Here is a 23,866-nt window from a genome sequence, read left to right as displayed (position 1 = left end):
TCAGCAAGCTGGTCTGCATGTGTGCTCCAGTTTCAGCACTCGGTGCCAAAAAGGTTAACAATCACTGCTGTAAACCCATCTTCAGCTGAAAAAACACACAATACCCAAATCAGAGAAACACGCTTTTAAAAGATAGGAAGATAAATCATTCCAAAAGTCAAACCACTGTTCTTATAACATTTGTTACAGTGGTGGGTTTCTAATTTTTTTAGAACCTCTTCTGTGGGTGTGGCCTGCTTTGTGGGAGTGGCTTGCAAGACATGTGACTGGATGGGAGTGGCTTGCCAGCCATGCGACTGGGTGGGCGTGGCCAACTTGTAAAATGTGGTGAAACTCACTTAACAACGCTCTTGCTTAGCAACCAAAATGTTGGCTCAGAAATTCTGGCATTTGAAGCATGCAAGTCTTAAAGCTGTCAAGTTACAAGAGCCTTGCACCCCTAACCCTTTAGGGAAAAAAAACCCAGGGGTGTTCAAACTTGACAGCTTTAAGACTTGTGGACTTCAACTCCCAGAATTCCTCCTCTCACTCTTCATCTTGATGATGTGCGGACGGGCGGGGAACCGGTTCTAAACGGCACTGTAGATTTGTGGAACCTCTTCTATAGAAGAGTTTAGAACTGGCAGGAACCCACCCCTGATTTGTTAGTTGCTTGGTTAGATTTATAACAGCAACCCATTCTAAATTATTCTCACAAAAGCAGCAGAAGAAAGTGCAGGAAGGAATCGATGCATAGCAAAGCTGGTTGAAGTTTTTTTTTTTCTTCATAAAATGCACCTTGTCAAAATCCCAATGAATGAAAGCACTGGCCTGCCTTGTTTAGGCTCAGAGTCAGGTCTGAAAAATATCTGGATGGAAGACTTCCAGCAATTCTTCAAGTTGAAGAACGTGGTTGAAAACCAGGGCAAATAGTTTCTGTATTGTTTCCTGGGAAACAATATGGAGGCATCCATGGAGTTACAAGGAACAGAGCTTAATTGGAATGAGATTTTACTTTGCTTAATTCCCATTTTTAGTAGGATAATATTATAAAGCAATGTTTGAAAAAGATAGTATAAACATTATGCATTATTATTTTCCACTACATTGGAGAACTGTATGTTTCTTTACTTCCTAGAGTAAAGGAGCATACTTTAAGATAATAAATATGTATAAATGATGAAAATAAATATGGTTATTTATCTTTAATCTTCTAATCATTCCTCATCCTAGTAGGACAGTGGTTCCCAAACTTGGCAACTTTAAGACTTGTGGACTTCAACTCCCAGAATTCTCCAGCCAGCTGGCTGGAGAATTCTGGGAGTTGAAGTCCACAAGTCTTAAAATTGCCAAGTTTGGGAACCACTGTAGTAGGAGAGTCTTATCTTACCTTATAAAATACATTGGTATTTGGGGGGGGGGGGACCAAGAATCTGTAATTTAAAAATTATGGTTGGAAAGAGGAGAAGATGCATTTGGAAAAGTATGTGCTCTAGATAAAATGTTTAATGCTTGAATTCAGTCTGGAAACTAACAAGTAACCAGTTAAGCTCTCTTAAAGTGTGATACAATGAATGCTGCAAATTTCAAGACTAGCAGAAAATTTCAAGACTGTTCTCCTCAAGGGCATCTTCAATCCAGGATGTTGCCATGATATCCTCAGTATTTCTCTCTCAAGAAGGGAAATGGACACAAGGAAACCTAAAATCTTAGAGGGGGTGATGAAAGAAATGTCCTTCAGGGTTTGGCTCCAAGACACTGGAGACATGGAAGCTGCTTGGAAAGATAGTTTATTGGTGGACAGGACCACATGGCTTGAGCCCTGAACAGGAAAGGTGATCACATGCTTCAATGTTGGTGGAGAAAAGAGAAGGAAGGACTGAGATGCTGAGTCCCTGGCTTTATGCCCTCTCTGGCCTTTGATTTTGATCTTGTATTCTGATTGGTTGTCAGACTCCCATGGGGCCCATGCAGGGGCAACTCTCTAGGCTGCATTTTGAATCCAGGTTTGGTTGGGCTCTCAGATGCCATGTGGCGAGTTGGGTAAAGTGCCAATATTATCATGCCTTAATCCCATCTCCCTGGAGCTGAAGTGGAGAACTCTTTATTATGTAAAGGGACTAGCTTGGCCTTCTTAATGACCCATTGACAAAAAGGGGGGGGAGGCAGGAAGCTGCAGGAAGTTTCTCTTTAAAACATTTCTCCCTTTCACATCCAGGGAAATATAATATTCTGCATTTTCAACATTTCCTAGGATATTTCATTTCTCTGGGAGGGGGCTGGGTGATAACTTTCCACAGAGACTTTCCCCTGAAGACAACCAACTTCTATGTGTGGAGAGAAATGAAAATGGCAATGTGAGCACGGCGTGATATCTCCAGGCATGGTACACTTTCATATGAAGCATAGGATTGAGTAGGGGCAGCCAGTTCCCCAAGGGTGGGAGGAAATATGATTCAATGAATGAGAGACAAATTCCCCTAACCAGAAGACCACTCATATCTCATCGGTTTCATTCCATCTCAGCCAGCCTATTCAGCTATTCAACCAAGGTCTTCACTAAATTAACTGACTCCAACCAAATGGAAAAAATAGACTGAAAAGGTCAGCAATTATTAAAATGGTAATTTGTAAAGCCATGTTTGCCCAGAAGACATACTGGTTGAGCTGGAGCTAGTGATAAACAGTACTGAGTCCTTTGACAAATTAGTTTAAATTTGCCCAGCCACGCAAGCAGATTGCCTCTTTTTTACCTTTTTCAAAAGCTGCAACACTGCACAATTATATATTAAAATAGGGTTATTTAAGAAAATAAGAGTATTTGGGGGAAAACAACCCCTTCCATATCAAGAATCTTAATATAACCTTCTCATTGCAAATACTTGCTATAGAGGTTGAAATCTATTCTTGTTGCACTTAGAGGTTTTCCAAACGCACACAATTACATTTTCACAAGTCCCATCTTGCCTCCCTCTAACCCACATCTGTGTACGTAACTATTTTGCCATTGAGGGTTTCCAGGCATATAATGAATATATTAGTTTAATAAACATGTTTTCTTTAGCATTTACTCAAGCAAAAGCTCATTGAGCTGGACTTACAGCGACAGTAGAAAGAAATCTTGAGTATCATTTATAATGAAAAGGACTTTACTTCCATTATTTCAAGAATCCTTAATGTAGCCCTGTATATTTTCCCTGGGATTTTAACTATTTAACTCTTCTCTTCAGATTCAGGCTTCTCTGTTCTGTTCTTTGGCTAGGAAAGTGCCCAACTGCTGTGATCCTGATAGGCACAATGCCTTTGAAAAACCCTGCCTGCCCCCCCACCCCCCCTCTCTCTCTTAAGCTTCTGAAAGCTTTTCCCAAAAAACTCTACCCTGTGCCATTCAAGGCCATACTTCCTGCAAATCACAGAGCTTCAGTTCTCAAGGGCTGGATGGTCTTGAGCATAAGGAGTGATAAATGATATTCCTTGCACAGAACACCTTTAGGACTTTCTCTTGGTCACCTCTTACGGGGAGTGTGGCCTCAGTTCTCAGATGAAGGGCGACCCCATAATATTTTCCTCACCATGCTTTTTTCTGGTCCTTGACACAGCATGTAAATATAACTTGGCTTCATTGCTGAGACAGGAGTCAGTAGCCTGTCCTTGCTCCGGACTCCTGTCTCAGCAATGAGGCCAAGGAGTACTGTTCTTACCGCTAAGTTAAGAAGAGCAATTGGTGGTCTCTTTTTGATTAATCGGGCCTCCCACGAGCCAGGAGGGAAAATATCCTTAAAGTGAGCTGGGGGCAGAGGTGAGTTTTAATAAACGGTTAGACGAGCAGATTTAGCCATTTGTGGGATTTTGTTCTGACTCTGTGAATGTGTTTTTGCAGAGCTGCATTGAAAAGGAGCTCAACCTCAAGCTGAATGCCAGCCTTGTTTTGGATATGATTTAGCACTGTCCCAAAATATTCTGAGACCTGCACTTAAAATGCCTGACACGTATAGGTGGGGTGTTTGAGGACGGACGTGGGAAGGGTCATCAGGTAGGGTGTGGTAACAGTTTTCTGGAAAATTTCACTGGAAAAACAAGAATGAGTGTGGCAAAAAAAATGAGACAGCCTTGTGTGTGCTGTATGTAAGCTTTCCAAATACCATGTAAAATTAAATCAGAGTCGAAGCCAAAACTATGCTTAAAGTTCCAATTTAATAAAGCAGGCATGTTGGCATAGAGTTATGCGACACTGTATGTGTGTTCTTCTGCTACATCTATATACTCTTCCCCCCACCCCTGTAGCCAAATTTGGTTATAGCCAAATATTGACAGATATTTTGGTGGGGTATGGAGTTCACTAATGGATTTTAATTGGGAAGGAGAGAGATCCCCATCAGTGGTGGGTTTCAAAAATTTTTAGAACCTCTTCTGTAGGTGTGGCCTGCTTTCCAGGTCCACTGGTGGAACCTCTTCTAACCGGTTCGGTAGATTTGATGAACCGGTTCTACCGAATAGGTGCAAACTGGTAGGAACCCACCTCTGCTCCCCATCGAATGCATTAAAGCAAGGTGCGGGGGTGGGGGGGTAAGAAAACCAGTACACAATTACTGACACATCCAACAGAACTCTTTTTTAAAGACAGGAATGCCTGTTTTCCAAAAGAGTGGTAAATCTAGGTTTATAAGAATCTCATTTAATTAATTCAAAAAGTGATGCTTAGGAGGTAAATATATGAGAAAATGCTTCTGCAGAAGCCCGGAGTGTCTTCTCTCTTCTATTCCAAGCAAAATTAGCCATGAATACTTAATGAGAGCACTTTGTACTGCAGTTTGAGGATGTGAGGATGGGCCTGTTTTCTGAAGGTGATGTGACTCATAGGCAATCTTTCCTTTCCAACTTTCTGTCTGTAGTAATTGTTGGCTTTCTCACTTTCTCGGCACCATCTTTTGCACTCATAATTTGACTGATATTTGCTCCTGCCACTCTATTCTTCAAATACTATGGCCAGTTCTGCACTGCATAATCGGTGTGTCAGCGTTCCAAGTATCATGCAGAATTAAATCAGAGTCCAAGGCAAAACTATCCTTTTTGTTCCAATTTAATAAGACAGACATCTTAGGCACATCTGTGTTAATCCCAATACTGGAAATGACATCAGAATTCCAGCCAGTTAAAAGTTCATGATCTTGTCCCCCCACACCCACAATCCATCACATGGTCCAATCTCCTTCTTCCACGCTGGCATCCACGCCCAACTGCTTCCGGTCAAGTGTACTGGTGCGGAGACAAAGGATGATCTTGGCTTCTAGTAAAGAATGAAAAACAATACATTCCACAATCTCACTCCTGTCTATTCCCCCCTCCCATCCACTATACTAATGAAACAGCATATTGAAATAAGAGAAAATGTGGCAGGCCAAAATTCTAAAAGGAATATAATGCAGGCCTGACACGGTGTTCAAGAGGCCTTCCCCGATGATCCTTCAACTGATGCTTGGGGACAGAGGGCCATCTCCTGATAAGAATCTCTGTATTCTGAGAACTGCTAAATCAAATTCTCTTCTTCCCTTTCTCCCAAAATCAAGAGTGTGGTGTGAAAACACTAGAGGTTCTTCCACCATCCCTACTTTTTAGCCACCAATATTTGCAACTCTGGGACTCTGCTGGGATTGGAGTGTCATAGACAGATTTAATTCATAACTCAGCAGATTAGAACAATCCACTAGACATCAATTTCATGGCAATCCATTCCAAATTACCCTAAAGAACTTTAGGATTTGGGATCTGTACAGATATAAAGCACAATCATCATATATACCCATATACTTCCACATATAATCTCTCTCTGTCTGGCACTGCAAATTTTCTATACTTAATCACCATGCTTTCTTAACAAGTAGAGCTGACAGCTATTCTTTTGGCAATGTCTTTGCACTGTAATACCGGCCTTACAGGAATTTAAACAGATGAAGAATTTCTACTTTCCCATACCTATTAAAAAATACAAATGTCTTCCCAAGAGATGGAAAAAGATGGCCCTCTGCATATAAATCACTCCATTTCTAGCTCTAAATCCTCCTGAAAGCTAGCATGTATCTTCCAAAAAAAGGTAAATTATCCAATTAGGATCAAAAGGCTGTAATTGCCAAGTTAATTATTCAAAAGGTTTGCAAGAATCAACTTGCCTGATTCCCAAGGTTATATCTAGTCCATATATAGCAGCATCAGAGGAAGGAAGACAAACTCTCAAAGCTAGCGTTTCAGGCTTGCAATTGAGAAAAGGGGCCTTTAAACATTTTATTTTTATTTTTTAAAAAGGCGAGGGAATACTATTTTCCCATAAATTAGCCTGGCATTAAGTGATGCTGATTTGGAATATTAAAAAAAAACCTAGCTAAGTGGAGGACGTTGCACCAATCATTTAAAAAAAAAACCTGTTTTATACATTAAACATTTTATATATTGAGCCGAGGTGGCACAGTGGTTAAATGCAGCACTGCAGGCTATTTCAGCTGACTGCAGTTCGGCTGTTCAAATCTCACCGGCTCAGGGTTGATTCAGCCTTCCATCCTTCCGAGGTGGGTAAAATGAGGACCCGGATTGTTGTTGGGGGCAATATGCTGACTCTGTAAACCGCTTAGAGAGGGCTGAAAGCCCTATGAAGCGGTATATAAGTCTAACTGCTATTGCTATTGCTATACATTAAACCTGAAATACATCTGAACAGACACATTTAAACCTTCCCTGATAAAAAGAATATCAGGATAGGATTTTCATAAGTTTTCATATCTTCCGTGCCTTTAGGCATCACCTGCAATTCCACCTGTTATACTTTTCAAAGATTTCTGCCAGAAAAAGGTTGTCTCAAAGATGGAATCGAATGCTCATCTTTTTGGGATTAATGCGACTTTTTATTGAGAAAGGAATTAAGTACAAAAGTGTGCAGGTTTGTGCTAGAATAATCTAAAAGCCTGCAAAAAGCTTAAGTCGTGCTAAGAGGATGCAAAACCAGGATGCAGTATTTGCAGATGGATCTAACATGGCCTTACTCCAAAAAATTATGTATATGTAGGTGACCTTTATTTTTACTGGCTAAGTATTCAAGAAGTCCCTGACTTGTGACATTCTAAAATTAGTTTGATTAATAAACTAAGAAAGAATCCCTAAAGCTTTATACTGTATAGTTAAAAAATTCTGGGATAAATCCATTCAGTATAAATTTCTCAAAGTTAAATGAGGTTGGTGCCCAGGTGGATATCTTTCACTCTTCAATAACCAATAGAGCCGAGGTGGCACAGTGGTTAAATGCAGCACTGCAGGCTACTTCAGCTGACTGCAGTTCTGCAGTTCGGCTGTTCAAATCTCGCCGGCTCAGGGTTGACTCAGCCTTCCATCCTTCCGAGGTGGGTAAAATGGGGACCCGGATTGTTGTTGGGGGCGATATGCTGACTCTGTAAACTGCTTAGAGAGGGCTGAAAGCCCTATGAAGCGGTATATAAGTCTAACTGCTATTGCTATTGCTAACCATGTTTCTAGAGGAAGAAAGAGAAAAATGGAACTCATGACTGGCTCCTGTCTACAGTAGGTCTGCTTTGCTTACATAATTAAAATCCACTGGGGAAATTGTCCCTTTCTAAGTATTAGACCATCATTTTAGCTTAATTTGGTTAAGTGGTATATTCTTGATTGGGTTTTTGTTTTTTCTGAAGTATGCTCCATTGAGTTCAGCAGGATGTACCTTTCAGTTAAGGAGGTAGAATCTGAAATTCACAAAAATCCACTGACTGCAAATATTGCTTAATGTCCAGAGCCTTCTAACTGCCTGAACTGGAAGTATTTTTCCCCAAGCACTTTCCCAGACTACATGTAGTCAGATTTATTAAAATAAAAATAGTAGCAGTACAAGAATTTCAACCAGCTAATTATTTTCAGAGCCAATATACCTATATGTAGATTAGAGCAGGGACTATGGGAATCTCCCCACCCCCACCCCCCATGCGTATGGTGGATTCGAGATGAGGTACATCTTTTGCTTGATTAAGGTGGAGACTGCAGCTGTGACCATCTTATACAATGGTGGTTGAATCCTTATCAGTATGAGAATCCTTTAACCTTGTACTGTTACTTATTATGGATACCACTTAAATTACAGAAAACATCTATAAGGGGATTGGACAAGCATGCAAGCTAACACTTCTAAGGTGTCTGTCAATCACATATTTAGCCTTGTTCTGAATGGTTCTTGTTATTTACTGGGGGGAGGCGGGTTCTAGCTTGCCAAGAACTCATGGTAAGATACTGTATATAGTATTTCCTTTTCCAATTCTATCTCCAGACAATAGCTACTGTCAACCTTGAACCTGGCCTGACTGAGGCCATTTTGGGACTTCAGTGCTGACACACTGGAGAAGAGGGATAGGGAAGGGGGAATAGAGATAGTTGGGACGTTGTAGTAGTCAAAACAAAATACTTTCGCCTGGGAACTAAGGACATTCCTCCAGGTGCTTGGAAGGAGCGGACTGGAATCATCTAGAACGGTTCCCCAACAAATGCACGCTTGACAAAATCGTGCCCGATGAAACCGCAGCGACAAAACTGCGAGTTCTAAATCGCGCCAATGAATGAGCACAGAAGCGCGCCGACAGAACCGCGCTCTACACCTAACCCTAAACCTAACCCTAACCCTAACCCTTGCCTTAACTTAAATCGCGCTTCTGTCGGCGCGCTGTTGTTGGCACGCTGTTGTGGGTGCGTTGATAACATCATGGTTTTCGCACCACGGTTTTGTCGGCGCGCTTTTGTCGTGCGCGCATTTGTCGGGTCACGATCTAGAACTGGATAGCATCCTGATTGGACCATGTGACTGGTTGTTTTGAGAAAGTGACTTTAATTACGTGAAAACTATGGGAATATTCAGTCAGTTTTCAGCAGCCTGTGCCAATATGACATATCCAAAAAACCTATTCTTTGAGGAAATTGCCTGCCTCAGTTTTGTTTGCTATGGGTATGTTACTTGGAACCCTGATAGCTACGACTTGAGAAACAGTGGTTGATCTGAAGTCACTCAGTGAACTTCCATAATTGAAAACAGACTTGAATTTGGGTTTCCCTGGTCTTCTTCATAGCCCTAAACTACAAACTAAACTTAACTCAATTTATAGGGGTTCTCTACACAATTTGGAATTTTAAGGAGTCCAATATTTCTCTTTAGCACAGGGAAATTCTGGATACAAAACTGTATCCTCTGAATGTACCATCCTCAAAAGTAGCCATGGTGACTTTGTCACCCCTCTCTCCATACTTTCAAATAAAATAATAGGTTTGTAGGCCTGGAAGGGACCTTGGAGATCTTCTAATCCACCTCCCTGCCCTAGGCAAAAGTTCTTTTTCCAACCTGGACAAATGGTTGTATAATATTTTCTTGAAAACCTCCAGTGATAAGAGCACCTATAAGTCTTGAGAGGCAAGCTGTTCCATTGACTATGATATTTGTTCTCACTGCCAGGAAGTTTCTCTCCTTAGTTCTAATTCTGGATTCCTGACTAGCTTCTACCTGTTGCTTCTTGTTCTGCTTTTAGATGCTTTGAAGAATAAATCAACCTCCTCATCCTTTTGACAGCCCTTCAAGTATTGGAAGACTGTCATGTCTCCCCTAATTCCCATAGCAGTCATCATATGGTTTCAACTTCAAACCTCATCTTTGTTGTTGTTCTTTGCATTTTTTTTCTAGGACCTCAGCATCTTTTTTGTATCCTGATAATCAGAACTGGATGCAGTATTCCAAGTGTAGCATTACTAGTGCAATATAGAGCAATACTATCACTTCTTTGGTCCTTGATGCAGCCTCGGATGCATTGGCTTTTTTGGTAGCTGCAGCACACTGCTGGCTCATATTTAAGCAGTGGTCTATCAGGATACCTCGGTTCACCCACGTAACACCTATCCTCCGCGAGCTGCACTGGCTGCCTATTGGTCTCCGGATACGCTTCAAGGCACTAGTCATCACTTATAAAGCCCTTCATGGTATTGGACCTGGGTACTTGAGAGACCGCCTGCTGCCAATTACCTCCACCAGACCGATTAGATCCCACAGACTAGGCCTCCTCCAAATTCCATCCGCCGGCCAGTGTCGACTGGCGACTACCCGGAGGAGAGCCTTCTCTGTGGCTGCTCCGACCCTTTGGAACGAACTCCCCGTGGAGATTCGCACCCTCACCACCCTCCAGGCCTTCCGCAAAGCCCTTAAAACCTGGCTGTTCCGACAGGCCTGGGGCTAAAGAACCGTTGCCCCGCCTCGAATGGTATGATTGTTGTGTGTTTTTAAATCATGTATTGTTTTTTGTGTTGTTGTTAATTTGTCTGTATCCCCCCTTCCCTGGTTTGAGTTGTGAGCCGCCCTGAGTCCCCCTTCGGGGGAAAAGGACGGCATATAAATGAAATAAACATTCAAACATTCAAACATACCTAAATTCCCCTCACAGATACTACTGTTGAGCCAATGATTTATCATTTATAAAGATGTTGAAGAGCACTGGGCCCAAGACAAAACCTTGAGGTACTCCTCTGCATGCTTCTTTCCATTTAGATGTAATTCCACTGGGGACCACATGCTGACTGCTGTTGGTCAGTCAACTGTAAATGCATCTGGTGGTGGAACTCGATCCCACATTGTTCTATTTTATCAAGAAGTAGGCTGTAGTCTATTTTACCAAATGCCGTATTGAAGCCTACTACAGTATATCCACAGCATCTTCTTGATTCACTAGTTTGGTTACTTTATCAAAGACAATAGGGGTTGTTTGGCATGACCTACTTTTAACAGACCCATGCTGGCTTCTAGTAAATACCTTGTTTATTTCTAGGTGCTTACAAATCTGCTGCTTTATCTTTTCCAGGATTTTCCCAGGTATTGATATCAAACTATTTTATCTGTAGTTTCTTAAGATTCACTTTTTTCCTCTCTGAAGATTGGAACCACAGCAGTGCTTTCCCAATCCTCTAGAACTCCATAAGCTCGGAAAGATTTTGTTCAGTGGTTCCGCCAGCTCCTTCAGAATTATGGAGTGTAAAACCTGAGATGTACAGTACATCTGGAGGCAAATTTGGGAGACAGCTGTTAATGGATCTAGGGAACACAACTATTGAAATTCTACCTGCAACTATAATCCATGGTAAACTAGGAAAGAGGCTGTCATTCTTTCTCTACCATTCCTAGTATCTAACCTTACAAAGCTATTGGTATTGTTGGAAGAAATGTCCTTCTGGGTTCGGCTCCAAGTGGGGAAAAAGACACTGGAGACATGGAGGCTGCTTGGAAAGATGGTTTATTGGTGGACAGGACCACATGGCTTGAGCCCTGAACAGAAAAGGTGATCAGGGTGCGCTTCAGGGTGCTGTTGACCACCTTTAAAGCCCTTCATGGTAGTGGATCTGAGTACTTGAGAGACCGCCTTCTGCCGATTACCTCCCTCCGACCGATAAGATCGCACAGACTGGGCCTCCTCCGAATCCCATCTGCCAGTCAATGTCGACTGGCGACTACACGGAGGAGAGCCTTTTCTGTTGCAGCCCCGACCCTGTGGAACGATCTCCCCGTTGAGATACGCACCCTCACCCACCACCGTCCAGGCCTTCCGCTCAGCCCTCAAGACCTGGCTCTCCCAACAGGCCTGGGGATAAGTCCTTAATTTGCCCCACCCGAGTGTTGAATGTAGAATGCATGTTGTGTTTTTACTACTTATTTTGTTTATATATTGTTTATTTTGTATTGTACCCCCTCCCTAATGGTTGTAAGCCGCCCTGAGTCCCCTCAGGGAAAAGGGCGGCCTATAAATCTTAATAAAATACCAAATAAAAAAAATACCAAAAAATCACATGCTTCAATGTTGGTGGAGAAAAGAGAAAGAAGGACTGAGATGCTGAGTCCCTGGTTTTATGCCCTCTCTGGCCTTTGATCTTGAGCTTGTATTCTGATTGGTTGTCAGGCTCCCATGGGCCCATGCAGGGGCAACTCTCTAGGCTGCGTTTTGAATCCAGGTTTGGTTGAGTTTTCAGATGCCATGTGGCGAGTTGGGTAAAGGGCCAATATTATCATGCCTTAATCCCATCCCCCTGGAGCTGAAGTGGAGAACTCTTTATTATTTAAAGTGGACTAGCGCAGGCTTTAATAGCTCATTGACAAAGGGGGATGGGCAGGAAGCTGCAGGCAACTATTCTGTCTTTTAAAACATGTTTCTTCCTTTTCAATATTTCCTAGGAGATTTCATTTTTCTGGGAGAGGGCTGGGTGACAACTTCCTACAATATAAAAACAAAGAAAACAAAGCGCTTTTCCTTAAGAGCTAACCTGTCAGATTCATTTAATTTTAATATTTTAAAATATATATATATATAACTCACCTGACAGCAGGTTCCAGCCAGAAATATCATAAAATAGATTTTAAAATATTAGCACTACATAATAAACTCCCCCCCCCTCCAATTAAAAATCAACAACAGTAACAGAACAAGAAAATAACAGAGGAATGAGCTAAAATCTACAAACACTGTTTAAGGGCTGCCCCAAGTGGACATAACAATAGAAATCTAACAGGATTTCATTGGGCTATGAATGACCATGTAAATTGGATGTTTTTGTAATGAGCTACTCTTGATGTTCTACTGAAGCAGGAAAAAGCACCTCTCACCTACACAACTAAAAGGAGTATTGATTTCTCTACGTCAGGGGTATCAAACCCGATGTCACTGAGGGCCACATCAGGGTTTTGTTTGATCTGGGGGAAGGCAGGTGTGTGTTGCCAGGGGGCATGCCAGTGACGTGCAGTCAGGGAAGGCAGAGTCTCACCACTGTCATCATGAAAAGGAAAAAAAATGTAAAAGGAAAAAGGCTGAGGTAGTTGCTGCCAGAGTCACAGTGGATGTCTCTGCTTAGTGCTTAACTGTTTAAAAAAGCCCTCTCTACAGGAGGAGGAGGGAGAACCACGTGTCTCATTTAGTCTATCTTTACGATCACTCGAGCAGAGTTAAGCAAGGGTTAAAAGCCGAAAAATTCCTTATGTAGATGAGGCACGTGGTTCTCTCGCCTCCTGTAAAGGGCCGTTTTTAGAGGCTTTTTAGAGGGTCTGGGATAAACTAGCTCAGTCTGACCTCAGAACTCATGCCTTTCTCCTTTTACATTTTTTTTCTTTTCATGATGGCAGGCAACAGCAGAGTTGAAATCCTCTCTGAAACGGCTGGAAAAGGTGCGTGTGTGGGGAGGGGGGAGGAATTCAAAAAGTTTGAATGCATGCAGAGCCACATTGCCTTTTCAAACACACAGAAACACACACAGAGGGAGAGAGGGAGCTGGATAAAAGTATATAAGCCCAGCTTCACTGATTACAAGTTTGAAAAGGCAACGTGACTCCACCTGCAATCAAAGGCTCAGATCGGAAGGCAGCAGGGGAATGGGGGAGGTATGGCAGAGGAGCTGCTTTCAAGCCATTGGAAAATATATCCAATCCAACTTCTGTGTTTGTGTTTGTTTTAGAGTGAGTGAGTGAAAGAGGGATCCAACTTCTGTGTCTGCATGTGTCTGTTTGAGAGAGGGGGAGGGAGGGAGAGAGGAAGGAGGGGAAGGGAGAAGAAAAAAAATGAAGGAAAACTTATTTCACAAGGGGGGGAAATGCTGTCGCTTTAAATCGGAACTGAGCATGCCTGGCTATGGAATTCTGGGAGTTGAAGTCCACAAGTCTAAAAAAATTTGAAACCCCTGTGTCAGTGCCTCACCAGTTATAAACCTCACCGCACGTCACTGCTTTATACATACTGATTATTATTGGATCAGATGTGTGTTTCAGAATAACTTCTTTGATAAGGTGGATCAATGAGCAAATAAAAACATAATTTTGAACAATCTAATCTAATATTTGATAACCTTTATCTCCTTTGTAGATTCTCCATGGCTGGAATGGAGATGTGCAAATACATGACTGGAGCTTAAAACATTTAACCAATCCCCAACTTATTCAGAAAAAAAAGATATCTTTACAATTGTGAGGGGGGACATCAGGCAGCAGATCATGTTTTTCTATATTTGTGTCTATCAGTTTCTGGTAAATAAAAATCTTCCCAAACTTTTAAGAAAATAAAAGAACGAAAGTTAAGCTACCAGACCTGGACTAAAAGCCTGGAAACAAAAAATGGCAACATAGAAAACTCTGCTACCTGGTTGTTTGGAGTTTTGCAACCTATATTTGATAGCCTTACAATAGAAATAACCAAAGATCATTTCCATGCTGTCAAAACCATTAAACTGCTGCTATTTCAAACCAAGGTATGCTGTTGTGCTTTTAAAATAACTTCATGCTGGCTTGGCTTTTGCTGCAATGTGTGATATATGCGGGAGAGACAGAAAGGAGAATACTATTAAAATAAATACTTTCGTTAGTCTTTCTGCTTCTGAACAAAGACTTGGGAAACTTCAGCTTTTGACTGACAGATCCGTGCTACAAAAATCCAAACAACCATTAAATAGCAGCAAAGAAATACAGAAAATTATTGCAGAGCCTAGTTGTATGTTGTTCACAGCTCAGATCTGATAAGCCCTGCTCAACTAGATAAAGACTTGGAAAAGAAGCAGATGACTTTCATAGGAAACATCAGGCTGAAATGCAGCTGGGGATAGGTGTTGTGATGCACAAAGGAAGCACCACAATTATTTCAACGCTGCTATTTTTAACTCAAGGAGCCTAAAGCAAAGGGATAGCTGCAGCCAAATTTGTATAAGCAAGCATCTTTCCTAGTTGCCAATGAAAAGAGGACAAAGGTCAGATTTTAACTTTAAAAGAAGCTGCTAGCTTTCACCCATTATATTAGCAGATTAATTCTGGAAGTGAATTGGTATGGAGAGATTTGAAAGGTCTATGGAGGAGGGTTAGCTACTTTTGCCAGGGAATTTCTATACCCATTCAATTGGCCAATTACCTAATGTGATCAAGATACATTCTAATGAAATTGGGGGAAAAGTTACAATAGCACCAGGGACAGCCCATCCCTGCTATTGTCCCAGAAGGCAATTAAGACTTAGCTCCAGGGCCTTGGGAAACATTTAAGATAACTAAAGATACCTGATGCTGTACCAGGACTCTGTGAAGGAGTATGAGTTCTATTATTATTAAGGGAGATTGCTATTATTTCTTTTGTGTTTCAATCTGACACTGTAAGGAGGGACAGGAGGGTAAGACAGTTACAGTCTTTTTGGACTGGAGTGGTAATATAAAACCCAGTAAATAAGTACATAAATAATTTGTGGTACCACGCTACTATGTGGTTAATATAGGCCTAGGTGACAAAGAAGTAAAAAGAGAAGATTTGAATTGTTCACATCCTGATTCATACACTTCAAAGAGGGATACTGTACTTCTTATAACGTGCAGAAACATAGCTGGAATTGCATAATTCAAACTTTCACAGTACTATCAATAGATAATTTTTTGGGGTACAGTATTTACTGTTAAGGAAAATCTGGCCTGATTTCTGCAGATCAAGCTGCTCTTAATGGTATAGGAGCATTCATGTGGTTTCAAGACTGGATTTCTATACCTTACTAAACCGTAAGCACATGCAAATCCCTCCAACTATACATAATCACCTACTTCAGATTCGACAGAGAGATCTATCAACAACTGAAGGGATCACCAATGGGATTTCCTATTTATGTATTTATTTAGCATATGGCAAATACGTGGGCTTATGGTGGTTCAATAGCAGTAGACTTATAGCAGTAGACTTATATACCGCTTCATAGGGCTTTCAGCCCTCTCTAAGCGGTTTACAGAGAGTCAGCATATTGCCCCCAACAATCTGGGTCCTCATTTTACCCACCTCGGAAGGATGGAAGGCTGAGTCAACCCTGAGCCGGTGAGATTTGAACCGCTGAACTGCTGATCTAGCAGTAGCCTGCAGTGCTGCATTTAACCACTGCGCCACCTTGGCTCTTCAAATGTTAATGTCCCGTCCAACCAGCCATTCAAGCACCGTTGGACGACAAAGCCGTGCTCGACTAAAGCGCTCCCGATTAAACCGCAGCACTGATGTCATCAACAGGGCGACAACAGCGAGCGCGGAGAAAGAAGGGCGCTTTAAATAGCACTTTAAAAGCAAGCCGATTCAAGTTAAGGTAAGGGTTAGGTTTAGGGTTAGGTTTAGGGTTAGGTTAAGGGTTAGGGTTAGGTTAAGGGTTAGGATTAGGTTTAGGATTAGGTTTAGGGTTAGGTTTAGGGTTAGGTTAAGGGTTAGGTTTAGGGTTAGGGTTAGGATTAGGTTTAGGGGGGTTAGGTTTAGGTTTAGGGGTTAATTTTAAGTTCAGCGTTTACAGCGTGATTCTGTCTCCGTGCTGTTGTCGCCCTGTGATGACGTCAGTTATGCGGTTTCGTCGAGCACGCTTTAGTCGAACACGATTTTGTGGTGGGACCTTCAAGGACAGGGTGCTCTATGTTGACAAAATCAGACATTGAGCCGGAGTAAGCTGGAGATTCGGACACAATGTGATGGATATTTTGTGAGGAGCACCACAGTCACACTGAGGAATAGAGACAAGACCCCACAAATAATCAGTCTTGGCAGACACCAGGTTGGGTATGGATCCTGTTCAGAGTTGACCAATGCTGGTGAGGAAGGTCAAAACCTGGCACCTTTTGTGTAGGGTCATCTGTGTAACTGCCTGTATCTGGGCATTCAGCAGCCCAGATGTCACCCAAGAGTGAATTTCTCAATTGCCTTTCAACCCTTCCCACACACACTTCCTTCATTTCTTAACAGAAGGTCCTGCGCTGTGCCCTGACCATTTATACTTTCCAGGCTCTGTTGGTAGACCAGATCCTTTCTGTGGCTGGGAAAGGCACAGAGGGAGCAAAATCCAGCTGTGGCAGAGAAGGTTTTTTTTTTCCTCAAGTACATTCACACAGAGAGACATATACTCTCTTTCAGAGAGTATGGCGCAGTGGTTAAATGCAGCACTGCAGGCTACTTCAGCTGACTGCAGTTCTGCAGTTCGGCTGTTCAAATCTCACCGGCTCAGGGTTGACTCAGCCTTCCATCCTTCCGAGGTGGGTAAAATGAGGACGCGGATTGTTGTTGGGGGCAATATGCTGACTCTGTAAACCGCTTAGAGAGGGCTGAAAGCCCTATGTAGCGGTATATAAGTCTAACTGCTATTGCTATTCACCTCCTGGGCTTTTAAAGTTAAAATTTAGAAGTGCTCGCCTTCTTTCCAAGCAGTCTTTGAGCTCAACACTCAAATCCCCTTTAAAACCTTTGTTACAAATGGTGAAGGACCAGGAAAACTCACCCACAGACTCAATGGGTCTGTACAGGCAAGGAAGGCTAACCTGGGCCAGGTCCATTGGTCAGGTTAGCTTGGAGTCCCATCTTTGGGTGCCAAATTGTTGGAAGAAATGTCCATCTGGGTTCAGTTCCAAGTGGGAAGAAAGACACTGGAAACATGGTGACTGCTTGGAAAGATGGTTTAATGGTGGACAGGACCGCATGGCTTGAGTCCCCAAGCTTGATTGAATCTTGCTGGATAATGTAATCTCCCCAGGTGCCATGTGGTGAGTTCTGTTGCTAGAAGGGTAGAGGGCTAACCCTACCTTTGTTGGATCTTGGATGAGGGCATTTGCTTATAAATAGACCTAGCTATCTTTTTATCTCTTAAGTGCTGACATCTGCTGTGGGCTATTAAGGAGGGTGAGGGATTTTAAAAGTAAGTCTGCTTCCTGCCTAAAAAAAACATGTTTCTCCATTTCCCATGGAGGGAAATATAATATTCTGCCTTTTTAATATTTCCTAAAATATTTCATTCTTCTAGGAGAGGGATGGATGGTAACTTCCTACATGAATCAAAGAAAACACATATTTAACTCACATTAAGCAATAACAAGGGAGCTCCAACTCCTAATTTTAAATACACTCTATTCTATCTTAAATTTCTGCTTTTTTATATTTTTATTTTATACATCCCCTACTTCCTTTTGGAGGATAATAGCTTTTAGAAGCTCTGAGATTCCTATCAAAATAGTAATTACTGAGTAAACAGCTGTTATATGTTATTACACCTTCTGTCTAATACAGAAGCAGCACAATATACTTTATTATTTAAAGCACATGGGTTGGGATCAAGTGCACATCCTATCCTCAACTGGCATTGATGTCAATCTGTTTTGTAAAAGTTCCCACACCTGTCATCTCCAAAATCAGAATAATCACAAAAATCAGGATAATCACAGCATCTTAAATGGACTTTCAATGGTCCAAGGTATTGCTTCAGGAACTGCAAAGAAGAAGAAAAAAGCTGAATAGGCACTACTGTGTTCTTAGCATCCATTATAGCAATAAGCCCTCTTTTTCAACTTCTACTTTTCCCAGCTTCTTGTCACTTACATGCAACTGAATGGATTATAATTTTCAAATTTCCACTTTGATGTTCTACACTTACAGAGCCGGGCTGCTCAAACTGCTAAGCCATTGTGGAGTGCTACATGGACAGGAATTTGGGACTGAAGTTCCAAGTTCAACTTGGCAAAATAAACCTTGGAGTGGGGGGACAAATTCAGCAGAATTGGTTGATTATATCTGAAAGCCAAAAAGCACAATAGACATTACCATCTAAAGGGATGGGCGGAGTTACGTTAAATCAGTAAAACCTGTTGACAGAAATGTCCTTCTGGGTTCAGCTCCAAGTGGGGGAAAAGACACTGGAGACATGGAGGCTGCTTGGAAAGATGGTTTATTGTTGGACAGGGCCACATGGCTTGAGCCCTGACCAGAAAAGGTGATCACATGCTTCAATGTTGATGGAGAAGAAGAGAGAAGGGCTGAGGAAGGGGCTTGCTAGGCTTTTTATACCCTGTTTAGTCCCACCTCTCTGTTTCCTGTTCCTGTGTAAGAAATGTATTCTGACTGGTTGTCAGTCTCCCATGGTACCATGCAGGGGGCTACTCTCTAGGCTGTGATGAGTCCAGGTATAGATGAGTTCTCAGATGCCATGTGGAGACTTGAGTAATATCCCTTCCCCCTACAGCTGCAGTGAGGAGAAGTCTTTATTATGTAAAGTGGGCTAGCCTGGCCATCTTAATGGCCCATTAGCTGGGGATGGGCAGAAAGCTATAGGCAACTATTCTGTCTTTTAAAACATGTTTCTTTTCACATCCAGATAAATATTCTGCCTTTTCAATATTTCCTAGGAAATGCTGAATTATCTATCTGCTGTCCCCAAAGCATTCTGCTCTGTACAACCATTTTCTGGGGCAAAAGCGTTCATCTTGAAATATTTCCAAATTAGGCTATAAATTCCCTCTGCAATTCAGAATTACAAAATTCAGACCTTGTTGTTAACTGGGACATTGTAAAATAATGGCAAAAAAAACAAACAAACCAGATGCAAGTTTAATGTTGTAGATATTGTCTGTGAGCTAGCATATTCCAAATAGCTATGATTTAGGTGTTAGCATGGTGGCTGTATCTTACTGCCTTTATGAGCATCTAGATAAAGAATGCAGATCCAAACCTGCTGCATTCTGAAAGGGCGTAACTTCACCTGCCCTTAATCTGCTCTCGAATTCCAAAGAGCTATTAACCATCCTAATCACAATCCTGCAGGCTTTGAAGCTTAACAACGTAGGAGAGGCTGGCAGATACCAGCAAACTTCTGAAAGTTGCCAAGTGCAGATTAACATAAAACAACCCCCACCACAGGAAGCAATAACCACTGGAGGAGCTTGCAATCTTAAGCATAACTGTATGTAGTCGAAATGGAAGCAGTCCATAGACTTCTTGAAAATTCTGTGGAAGATTGGCTGTGGCAGATTCTCAGGATCATTAAACTTGAGGGCCAATCCATCACATGAGGTAATTAAATATTATTTGTATAAACATAACAAGAGTTCTGCTGATTTTTAGCCATTTGCTGCATGTTCAGCATATCCATCAATAACTTTGAAAGCACCAGAGCACCTGAACACTTTGCTGTGTTAATAAAGTATGTCCCACATCTTTATACAATCTGCAAACAATACTGAAATAGGGCTCTCAATTGGTAAATAAGCAGTAGCTAACATATTTTTGTCCTTGCTTTGCAATATGACTTGTTATTTTCTAACAAACATATGTGTGAACATTAACCCATAGAATTTATAGGACAATTATTGTCCCATAAAGTCAACCAGACCCATAAACATTATACAGAATATTTTACATAAATCTAGCAAGATAGACAATATATACGATTTACATTTCTTAATTCTGATTGGATTTATCCTACAAATGTTTCTCTTAATATGGATGTGCTGCCCCCAAACACGTGATTATTTCTTAATTTTACATTCTTAATAAGTCACACATCTGAACAGTTTTCTTAATCTAATGCCCTCCAGATGTTCGTCAAACTAGTTCTCATCACTTCCAACCAGGTTGCAAGAATTGTAGTCTGATAAAACATCTGGAGGTACCTGGTTAAAGAAAGGTGCTTTGAATTGTGGGAAGTTATCATCCAGCCCTCTCCCAGAAAAATGAAATATCCCAGGAAATATTGAAAAGGCAGAATATTTCTCTGGATGTGAAAAGAAACATGTTTCAAAAGACAGAATAGTTGCCTATAGCTTTTAAGATGGCCAGGCTAGCCCACTTTACATAATAAAGACTTCTCCTCACTGCAGCTGTAGGGGGAAGGGATATTACTCAACTGACCACAAGGCATCTGAGAACTCATCACAGCCTAGAGAGTTGCCCCTGCATGGCACCATGGGAGTCTGACAACCAGTCAGAATACATTTCTTACACAGGAACAGGAAACAGAGAGGTGGGACTAAACGGTATAAAAAGCCTAGCAAGCCCCTTCCTCAGCCCTTCTCTCTTCTTCTCCATCAACATTGAAGCATGTGATCAGCTTTTCTGGTCAGGGCTCAAGCCATGTGGCCCTGTCCAACAATAAACCATCTTTCCAAGCAGCCTCCATGTCTCCAGTGTCTTCTTCCCCACTTGGAGCTGAACCCAGAAGGACATTTCTTTCAACAGAATAAAAAGCTATAAAAACAAATACTCTCATCATCCCACTATTGACTAACAGTCAATATAAAAAACCAGTCCTCTATATGACCCTAAATGCAGTGCTGAATGAAAAAAATAGGATTTGAATTGCTCAGGAAAGAGAAAATCAGACCTCCTTCTCCTTTAAGAAACAAACTCAGGTGGCATTTACCTGACACTGAAGGAAATCAGTGGGAGGGGTCATTTGAACAGGGGAGAAAAATGAGTGAAGCTTATGTGAATGGTTGGACAATGGATGAATTGTTGAGTAGGCCCCCACTCAACCAGATCTGACCCTTTGTTTTTGACCTGGAATGGCAGCTCCTGAACAGCTAATAAGTGTAATAAAAAGAAGACATTTCCTTGCTGTTCACATGTTTTGTTTGAAAGCCAATACTCAGGCAACATGCGTTTGATCCAGTTGTTAATTTTGACTTAATATGCTGTGTGAACTCAGTATGCTCTATAAACCATGATTTAAAAGAAACTTACTTGCACATTTAAAGCAGCTGTAATTAAAGCAGCTGTAATTCTGAGAAGAGTTGTAGCTGCTCCAGAGACCTATATTACTTAGTATGTTCTGAAGCAGTGCATAATTCAACTATTGTGATGTTCTTAGATTTTCATTAGTATATGACTTTTAGAGCTGTCAAAAAAAAAGAATATTGTGCAGCTGTTTTCCCCATTCCTCCATAATTGAATTCTACAGCATTTTTTTTAATGGTGAGACTCCATGGGTTAGAGAGGTAACTGACATCAGCATCCCACATATATTTTTAGGAATGAAGTCAAGTGATCGTTACGATAAAGGCATTTTTTTTAATTTTCAATATTCGTTTTACAGAAATGGCTGAAAAATAACCCCTGAAGAATATCCATTGGGAACATAATTTATTAAAGCATCATCACAATGTAGGACAAACACACCAACTTTTTGTGCTTGGGATTGTTGAAAGAAATGTCCTTCTGGGTCCTGCTCCAAGTGGGGGGAAAGCCACTGGAGACATGGAGGGTGCTTGGAAAGATGGTTTATTGTTGGACAGGGCCACATGGCTTGAGTCCTGAACACAACAGGTGATCACATGCTTCAATGTTGGTGGAGAAAAGAGAAGGTCTGAGATGCTGAGTCCCTGGTTTTATGCCCTCTCTGGCCTTTGATCTTGAGCTTGTATTCTGATTGGTTATCAGGCTCCCATGGGCCCATGCAGGGGCAACTCTCTAGGCTGCGTTTTGAATCCAGGTTGGGTTGAGTTTTCAGATGTCATGTGGTGAGTTGGGTAAAGGGCCAATATTATCGTGCCTTAATCCCATCACTCTGGAGCTGAAGGGGAGAACTCTTTATTATTTAAAGGGACTGGCTTTCCCTTCTTAATGGCCCATTGACAAAGGAGGTGGAGGCAGGAAGCTACTCTCAATTTAAAACATGTTTCCTCCTTTTCACATCCAGGGAAATATAATATTCTGCCTTTTTAATATTTCCTAGGATATTTCATTTTTCTGGGAGAGGGCTGGGTGATAACTTTCCACAGTATCATAACACTTCTGCTATGGGCCTATTGGATTACTATTAAATGTGGACAGTATTTGGTGAAGAATTAAGTCTTTTCATACTAGAGTTTCAAAGAAGATTCTGTAACTATCCACTCATGTATCTCGAGAGATTATTTTTCTTCTGGTAATGAAGACCCAACATTTGGCAGGGAATGAGAGCTGATTCAGTTTTGAAGGTGCTGTTATTCATTTAAAAATGAAGAACTCCTTTCAATTGAGTTCAACTCTTTGGTGACTTAGAGGCACATTCAAGTACACTTCTTGGCTTCAAAATGGTAGTTAGTTGCCAATTGCAGCCCTCTGGGATTTTCTTCTGTTTCCCAATATAGCTTACTAGTTTCCAATGACCTTTTATCCAAAGAGAACCTGATTAGCTTTTCCAAGATTAACCCAGAATGAACACGAACTGGGATACAAGAAGTCAAATGGCTGTTGGGCATAATTCAAAGTCCAACACGGCACAGAACAAGTCCAAAAGAAATGGCCCACTTAGGAAGCAAGTAATTTATGAATTGGGCTGATGACTGTGTGTGTGTGTGTGTGTGTGTGTGTGTGTGTGTGTGTGTGTGTGTGTATATATATATATATATATATATATATATATATATATATATATATATATATATATGTCTGTGTGTGTGTGTGTGTGTGTGTACACAGGGCGGGGGCATAACCTTTTCCTAGGGGGTCACAGCAAGATCGACAGCAGTTTACAACTTCCGCGACACCTCATTTTAAAGCCCATAAAAAACTGAATTGAATGAGCTATTAAATGTTAAATTTGCTTTAAGAATGGCTGGAAAATTCGATTCGGAAGAACAAAGGATCATTGACAGAATAAAATGCATTGCCTTTCGAGAGGCTCGCGATGCTGGAGCCAGATCTCAATTCGCCAGATCTCAATCCGGCAGAGAACATTGGGGCCATAATTAAGGATGAAGTGGAAGCTCTGATGATTCAGGAGCAAGGTCAAAATCGATATTCGGTTGAAACTTTGAGAATGAATTTGGAAACTGTGTTGAAAAATCTGGAAAATCGAACGGAACTGTTTGAAGATTTGTTGTGTTCTTATCCACCTGGTTTGAATGCTGTTCGAAGGGCTAATGGTGGTCATACTGACTATTAAATCGTGTCAATAAACTCAGTTTTTGATGGGCTTTCGAATGGTGTATGAATTATTTGTGTTGTTATTACAAGTGTTGCTGTGACCCCCTAGGAAAAGGTTATGCCCCGCCCTGTATGTATGTATGTATATATATATATATATATATATATATATATATATATATATA

The sequence above is a fragment of the Thamnophis elegans genome, chromosome 1 (assembly GCF_009769535.1).
Source record: "Thamnophis elegans isolate rThaEle1 chromosome 1, rThaEle1.pri, whole genome shotgun sequence".
Taxonomy (NCBI): Eukaryota; Metazoa; Chordata; class Lepidosauria; order Squamata; family Colubridae; genus Thamnophis; species Thamnophis elegans.
The sequence above is the reverse complement of the archived record's forward strand: the minus strand, read 5'-3'. Positions refer to the sequence as shown.